We start from the raw sequence: 7,092 nt of genomic DNA, 5'->3' as shown, positions 1-7,092 counted from the left end.
CGAACAACGAAAGCGAAGTCGAAATCGAAATGAGGGGACTCAGTGCGGCAGCTCTACCTACCAAGGCTACCTTTTGGGTCTGTCCAAGACTCGTCCGAGTGCGCCAAAAAATTAAGCAGTGACAGTTGATAATTTGTCAAAGCAGCAGAAAGAGAGAGATAGTCCCTGGATGGAATGGGAATTGGAATGGGAATGGAGTATCGCCCAAAGCGAAAAACAAACTTGTTTCACTCATGGCATCTACCTAATTGGGGAATTTTTACTTTCCTATAATGTTTGTCAGAAGTCACTGAGAACCGTCAGAACTCTAAGCTGCTGATTATGTATCGACAAGCATTGTTAATTCAATTTGTTGTTTAAGCTTTTATGATTTATTTAATATCCAACACTAATATTATTAAATTTGTATTTCACATATTTTAAATTCGTAGTAACCGCTTACTCGTAGATCTCTTTCTTCAGATATTAAATTTTAGAATTTCATCACAGCATCCATTCGACAGACTTTTGTTTTTTCTAATACGCCATTAAGAGGGTTCGAAAAGCTTTTGTTTGAGTTACAAAATTGTGTCCTTAACTACATTAGTTACATTAACTACTTCAATTAAATTATACGCAATCTGCACTTACCACAAATAAGTAATTATTCAATTTTAATGTGTATGTCACTTCGCACATACCATAATAAAAACTGGAAAATAATAACATTTTTGTGGAGAGAGTATAAGAGCTTCGCATATTAGGCAAATTAGTTGATTTTGGCTTTTAGCGATGACGACATGCGTTCGGTGTTTATAAAGCCAGGACATATACACGCATGCGTAAGTTGTTGCCAGTGTAAGTGTCAGTTGGTGCTGATAATTAGCGATTAAATTTACCGTGCACTCAACTGTACGTGTTGCAGTCAAGTACTCTGTGGATGTTGATGTTGTTGCTATTGCTGTTGCTGTTACTGTTACTATTGTTATTGTTGCCGCGCCGTTTGAGGTTAGGGGCATGTGGTTAAAGGCAACGACGCTGATTAACTGGCAGCGGTTGCAGCAAAGTTCAAAGTGATGGTACAGAGAGCAGCAACCCTACAGTGCCTGGTGTTGCTGTTGATGTTGGTGTTGCTATTGAGTCTGGACTATGGTTAAACAGCAGGTGAGCTCTGGCTCTGAGCATGCACGCACATTTTGAGGTTAAGCACGAACATTTTAATGCGATAATTTAACCAGAATTTGTGGTTACATTGACTAATTGAACAGGTGTGGCTATTAAACAGCCGCAGGCTCTGTGAATGCAATCGCATTTTGGGCCAGGATCTGGACGAGTTGCCGAGTCTCCTGTCGCTGCATTTGCGTGACATTCCTCCGACTGACCAAAGGCGAAACCAAAGGCCAGCGACAGCTTGATAATTTGTTAGGCTGTTGAGTTCCTTGACATTGACCGGAGACCTCTCTACTTACGGCAGGTAAGTCGTAATACTATTACTGTGTTCGAGTACGCATAGGAGAGTTCGAGTATGTTATGTATTCGTAATAATGCGTGCTTGTCCTTTTGGATTTCGACTTGGGACTAGGGTCCTCCTTGGACAAAGTGCATTGCGGTTTTCACCAGGATTGTTGCATGTGGCACGCCAATGAGCACTGCCCTAAGTAGTGAGGACTCCCAAAATTAAACACTGTTGACAGCTCGCACTCACAAGCAATATGAAGAATTTGAATGCAATGTCCGTGACTGAAGCAGGGTCGATGTCAATACTTTGCGAGCGGCAAGCGGCAATTGGGATTCGAATAATCAGCCTGGTTTTTGGTTATAACTTGGAATAATTTGTGCCTTTGTGGTTAACTCATTGTTGTTTGCCGAACAAAAGGATTGACTCTGTTTGGTATTACGTTTCAGCATTGACTCATTTAAAGTGATCAACGAGCATAGCACTGTCAAAAAACATCTGACAACTGACAAGTAAGGTATGCTGGACATCCAATAATGACTATGGGGAAATGAGCCCCAAAAGTGTTACATAAAATATTGTTCACAATTTTCCAATAATATTAATAATTTTAAAAAGTAAATTTCAAAAATAACGTTTACTAGTATTTTTAGTTTATTGTTATTGGACTATTTTGATCAGACTGCTGTTGTTAGTTGATTATCATATAGATAAATAAAAACATAAGAAACATTAAAAATATTAAATGATCAATTAACTGATTGCAGATTTAAATTTGTATTGTATCACAATTCTGACACATTAATACTCATATCAAAAAAGTATTTTTCCTGCGTGCAGTCGAATGATTTGATTACAAGTATCGTATATACACCCCTCCCGATGTGGTTTAACTAACGGCTTGGCCGGCCGAAAGGCCAACCAATTAGTTTTGAATTTGAATAGACAAAGAACAACGATGTAAGCCATGCGATAACAACAACAACAGCAACAACAATACCAACAGCAGCAACAACAAATAACTTCAGATAATTTGAATTGAGGAATCGGAAAGCGTACAATCAGCATTGTTGCCACATTGAAGCCGTGCACGTATCTACGCACACACTCACGTACTCTGTTCGTCCGTGTGTGTGTCTGTATGTGTGTGTGTCTGTGTGCACATTTGCATAGCCAACGATTTTTTTGACACGTTGACAGTTGATTTTTCTGACAATTTAACTGGTCTCAATGTAAAATCAGTTTTCGAAAATTACACTCAAATGCCGACTGACGACTTTAAAGGAATTTTAGAGTCGGCCTCCGATTTTGTTGTAAGCCTTGTTGTTGCTGCTGCTGCTGCCGTCAGCGCTGACCATCGCGTGCAGTAAATTGTATTCCAGCTTACATCGCCATACTTGTGTGCGAGTCTGGCTCTGTGTGTGTCTGTATGAGGCAGTTGAAGTACTATGTATGAGTCTGATTGTCTCAGTTTCAATTTCAGCCGCAGAGAGCATGAAACTATTATTTTCCAAAAGTCAGCAAGAAAATTACTTAAATTGTTATTTAAAAGTTGTAATTATACATGTCAAGAGTAATTATATTTTACCGACTTTTTCCTTTTTTAATTATTATTTTTACTATATGAACAAACACATCACGTGGAAGATCCACGAATAACTTTAACTAAACGTCGACATTGTCGGTCAAAGAAAGTGCTGCATACTTTTGGGATGTACGAAAAATTAATGAATTGTTTAGTAAACATGATTATTTTGCATGAAATGCACATATTTGAGAATGTATTGTATTTGTAAAATGCAAAATTGAATTTTAATCTGGATTATTTATTGTGAATCACAATATTAAGCAGTTCCTTTCTTCAAGAGAAACCCTCATAAAGAGCGGATATCAAATGATGGCGGACGCAAAATTTGGCGAGTTGCGGCGAAAATGTTGGTGCAGCTCTGCTTAATTAATTAATGCACTCTAGCAATTTATGAAAATATATCAAAAGCTGACAAGCTGGAAATTTATGTGCTCAACTAACCAGTCGCTACGCACAGGCAACCTGAAGTGGCAGCCGGCGCCGCTGCCAATACAATTTCGGCTCGTTTAAGTGGCAATGGCTCTGGCTGTGGCCATGACAGGGGCAAGCACTGGGACTCTGGCTTTGCCAGTGACAGTAGCTGCAACTGCCACTGCCGCTGCCGCTGTCGATGTTGCAGTTGCAGTTGCAGTTGCAGCTGAAACTCTTTATGTATGAGCAGCAAATGCAGCGCAACTAATACGCCTCAAAATTCCTTACACCGACTCCGACTGCGAATGCGTTTGCGTTTGCGACTCTCCGCTGGCTGGTTGGCACTGTCATTGCCGCTCGATTCGTTTGCCACATGCTGCATGCTAGCAGAGAGAGTCAAGCGAATCAGCAACTTGGAGAGTCGATAGTCAGCATTCAGCAGCCAGCAGCCAGCAGCCAGCAGTCGAGGAGGGAGTTATGGGATGGATGTTGGGATATGGGAGACAGAATCCGATTCCGGGGGCCTGTTGAGGTGATAAAACACTCGATAATCGCACAGATCGTTTTGCAGCAGTTGGTTGCCTCTTCAGCGCTTTTCACCATCTCGCCAAAGCTGAAGCCAAAGCCGTAGCCATAGCAATTGCCAACGCTGCATGCAAACATTATAATTTAATTGACAAGATTTATCGCGTACGCAATTAGCGTGGCAAATGCTGCCAATGCCGTCGTTTCCGCGTAATTCGGTGGAAGCCGCAACAGTCCCAGTCGCAGTCGCAGTTGCCGCCGATTTAGACAATTTTCTGCACAGCTTGCATAAATCTCTTTGGGTTGCCAACGTTTGCCGGCGTGGCAATTATGCGCATTTTGTTTTAAACGTCGAAATTAATAATTTTCACTTTGGTAATTATGACATGGCCGCTGAAGTGACAACGACAACATCAAAGAAGCAAAAGGAATTGCCTTTGGCAAACGCAAAAGAAGCACACTCGTATCTCCCAGTTGTTTATTTACTGCATTCATCTACTCCTTACTTCCAAACACACTCTCCTACCTCTTATTGTCTGTATCGCGGGCAATGCCTTTTGGAATTTCAGAGCACCTAGAAAAATGTACACAAAATCCCTCACAGTGTCTGCAGAATATAGTAAGTCTGCGGACATCCGACTGATAAAGAATTCTGCATTAACTGCATTGCTTTCTTAATTTTAACAAAACAATTGATATTGCCACTTCACTGGTGTATTTAAAATAAGTAAGAAAGCTACATTCAAGTGTGCTTGACTGTGAGATACGTGCTACCCATTGTACAAAAAAGCAAAACAGCGCAGCATTATTCTTAAAATATACCGAAATAATATACCGCAAAAAAATTAAAGTATACCAATGAACATATAATATGTATGTTGAAAAGGCACATGAATAACCGGCTGTGACTACAACCGATAACGAAGTAGAAGTTCGAGCGAAAGCCGCAGTTCAATTTTAGTTTCAGTTCAAGATTCGCAGTCGCAGTTTAGTTGTAGTTACAGTTCAAGATTCATAATTTACCTTTTCCATATTATCCTTGCATCTCTACCTTTAACAATATTTATTTAGTGAGTAACGAAAAGTTGTAAAAATGGTAAAACCTTTGGAAAAAGCTTGTTGCTTGGAACTTCGCACCGCTGGTTACATTATTGGCTGGCTAGGAGTGTTTGAAGGCGTTTTGTTTTTACTCATAGGGCTCGTTGGTTTGGGCTATCCAAGCATATATTCCGAGTTAATCGGATCGTCCACACACAAACAGAATTTTAAAGATGGTAAAGTCCTTGCATTTTTATTTTATCCATAATGATATTAATTTGTCTTTCATTAGTGGCTACCTTATTTTCCATTATCTTCATTGTGTTGGCCTTCGTAGGTTTCGCTATATATGGGTTGGTCATCTACGGTATAAAGGAGGTAAGAATAACGTCAATATTTTGCTATTTTTTCATATTTTACATATGTTATATTTGTGCAATACATATGTGTATATTTTTCAAATATTTTGAATGACGTCAACAATCAAATATTTTTTTCTTGTGTGTACATATGTATTTTCAAGCATATTTAAAATGCCACATTGTCATATCTTTCTTACAAACAGAACCAGGATGCGATGTTAATTTCCTACTTGATATTGAGTGGAATTAGCGCTATACTCAGCTTTTTACGAGTGTTGCTTATCGCGTTTGACTTGGTTGCAGGAACGCACAACATTTTTTACTTCTTTTTCTCAGTATTTTCTTGCAGTGAGTTCTTTTTATTATTTTTAAATTTATCATTTTCAACATTGCTAAGATATAAAAAGTGTGCTCATCATGCATTTACGTGTACAAATATCAATGTTACAGTGTTTCAGATCTTCACTTTCCGCGTGATGTACTCTCTGTACACAACTATTAAAATGGACATCTTAAACGGTCGTGTATAGGTTCCGCCTTTCGCAGCAGCCGTACCATTGCAACAAAACGTTCCCACCGTATATCCCCCAATGACGTATATCCAACTACCTACCCCACCTATAATAAGGTATAAGTTCGGGAAACCTCATCTTTGTTACATGTATCGCCATTTATGGAAGCTTACTCATCGTGATTGTCCAACACCTTAAAAGAACACCAAGAGAATATCAAATATTGACGTATATTTAGACTGCGAATATTTATACCCGCTACCCATAGGGTAGAAGGGTATTATAACTTTGTGCCGGCAGGAAATGTATGTAACAGGTAGAAGGAGGCATCTCCGACCCTATAAAGTATATATATTCTTGATCAGCGTCAACAGCCGAGACGATATAGCCATGTCCGTCTGTCCGTCTGTGTGTCTGTGTGTCTGTGTGTCTGTCCGTCTGTGTGTCTGTCCGTCTGTCCGTATGAACACATAGATCTCAGAGACTATAAGTGATAGAGCTTTAATTTTTTTTCGACAGCATTTGTTATGTTTGCACGCAGATCAAGTTTGTTTCAAATTTTTGCCACGCCCACTTCCGCCCCGCAAATCAAAAAAATCGAATAACAAGCCTAATTTAAAAGCTAGAGTTGCGAATTTTGGTATATACAATAAATACTAAGGTAGTTATGATTCCTGAAAATTGGGTTGCGATCAAATAAAAATTGTGGAAGTTATTAAAGAAATACTTTTGTATGGGCAAAAACGCCTACTTACTAGGGGTCTTAGTTGCTTTGGCCGACAATCTGATACATTGTGCCGTCTATGGTATATTTTGAATGGTCTACTATATTGATATACCAAACATACCATTTGGTATATTTTTAGTATTTTTTTAGTATTTTCGGTATATTTTGAAAATGATACCGCAATATTTTGCCTTTATTAAAAATGGGTAGCGGGTATATCACAGTCGAGCACACTCGACTGTAACTTTCTTACTTGTTTTATTAATGACACTTCGTAGCATTTAAAAAACCTAAAGCCGAAGACCAACAAACAAAATTAACTTACTCACTACATATTAACTATATTGTCGTTTATTAAATTCAATTAATTAATTAATAACACCATTGTTTATAAGTATACCACAACATTTAATTATGGCCTCATGAACACAGATTTTAAATTTATTAAAAAGATTAGAAATGTGACTCAATCGCTGTTCAACATTTCTGTGCAC

General features: G+C 38.7%; 2 long non-coding RNA genes across 2 annotated transcripts; both read left to right on the top strand.

Moving 5' to 3' along the window:
• The first annotated feature begins 577 nt into the window (after nucleotides 1-577).
• Nucleotides 578-1,955, top strand: LOC133838581 (uncharacterized). The gene is made up of 3 exons (XR_009893959.1): nucleotides 578-1,143; nucleotides 1,248-1,453; nucleotides 1,562-1,955. It is a non-coding gene; the product is annotated as an uncharacterized LOC133838581 (long non-coding RNA).
• A 3,244-nt stretch (nucleotides 1,956-5,199) lies between these two features.
• Nucleotides 5,200-6,054, top strand: LOC133837062 (uncharacterized). Its single transcript, XR_009893767.1, has 4 exons — nucleotides 5,200-5,233; nucleotides 5,290-5,375; nucleotides 5,563-5,707; nucleotides 5,810-6,054. It is a non-coding gene; the product is annotated as an uncharacterized LOC133837062 (long non-coding RNA).
• Nucleotides 6,055-7,092: the final 1,038 nt, after the last annotated feature.

The sequence above is a fragment of the Drosophila sulfurigaster genome, chromosome 2R (assembly GCF_023558435.1).
Source record: "Drosophila sulfurigaster albostrigata strain 15112-1811.04 chromosome 2R, ASM2355843v2, whole genome shotgun sequence".
NCBI lineage: Eukaryota > Metazoa > Arthropoda > Insecta > Diptera > Drosophilidae > Drosophila > Drosophila sulfurigaster.
Note: the sequence above shows the minus strand (reverse complement) of the source record. Positions and strands in the feature narration are given on the sequence as shown.